The following is a 1,364-nucleotide window of genomic DNA, read 5'->3' on the forward strand; positions in this document are numbered from 1 at the left end:
GTATGTATGATTGTTAAGAGCAAATTCTGCGAGAGGCAGAAACTCAGACCACACCTCTTGATTGTCCGCCACAAAACAACGCAAAAAACGTTCAACATCCTGGTTCTTTCTTTCAGTCTGTCCATTAGACACAAGATGATAACCAGACGAAAATGACAAATGGACTCCCAACCTGTCACAAAAAGCATGCCAAAAGCAAGCCACAAACTGAGGTCCTCTATCAGAAACAATATCCGTGGGAATGCCATGGAGCTTGACAATCTCCTTAACAAACGCCTTAGCGACTGTCTTGGCGCAGGGCAACTTAAGGAATGGAACCAAATGACACATCTTACTAAAACGGTCCACGACCACCCAGATGACAGTAAAACCCTCGGACACAGGAAGATCAGTAATAAAATCCATCGTGAGATGCGTCCAAGGCGCACTAGAAACCTCCAGAGGGCAAAGCAACCCCGTAGCAGGAGTATGTGAAGCCTTTGATCTAGCACACACAGTACACTGACGAACCCACTTGATGACGTCCTTCTGCCATCCAGGCCACCAAAAAATGCGACTGATAAGTCTCTTAGTCTCCGAAATTCCTGGATGACCTGCCAACCGAGATTCATGACTAGTGTTGAGCCACCCCCGTAGTGTTCGAGTTCGGTTCGGTTCGTCGGACACCCTTGTGTTCACCCAACTGTTCGTCGAACTGTTCGTCAAACACCTTCGAACACCGTTAAAACCAATGGCAGGCAAACAAAAACACATAGAAACACATAGAAAACACCTTCAAAGGTGTCCAAAAGCTGACAAACTGCTCAGAAGACATAACTAACACATGGAAAAGTGACAAGTACATATAGTCATGCGAAAAGAAAAGAGGTGGAGGAGTAAAAGGAGGGGGAGACAAAGATATAGGCATATCATTCCCTTCTAAAATCCAAAAAGTGAGAAGCCGACACGGCCAGTCCGTTCCTGCCCGTGCCACCTCCGTGTCGCCGGGTTTGTGCCAGAGCCGCGGTGGACCCTGACGGCCAGCCCCCCTCTCCCAATACTGGTGCCTGTCCGCTGGTGGGTCGAGCCCCCCCCCGCGGTGGGGGGGGGGAGTAACATCTGCAGAAGAAAGACCATCTTCCAGCCAAACTAACATGTCGACTTCTTTTCGTGGACAATGTGATATGATCCCTTTGTTACGGACACGCTCATCGCTACAAATTCCAGATGAGGCACAAAAACAGCAGGTGCTTCAGCGGATATCAAGTGCTCCTTCAAGTGGGCTCTCCTCCACCTCAATTTCAACATCACAAATACTCCAGTCCTCAGAGGTGTCACCCCTATCGCACTTGCTTCCTCACAGCTCCCAAGTCTCCAGCTGCCCG

The sequence above is a fragment of the Phyllobates terribilis genome, unplaced genomic scaffold (genome assembly GCF_046119375.1).
Source record: "Phyllobates terribilis strain yellow unplaced genomic scaffold, ASM4611937v1 Scaffold_11__3_contigs__length_659146591, whole genome shotgun sequence".
In the NCBI taxonomy this organism is placed as follows: domain Eukaryota; kingdom Metazoa; phylum Chordata; class Amphibia; order Anura; family Dendrobatidae; genus Phyllobates; species Phyllobates terribilis.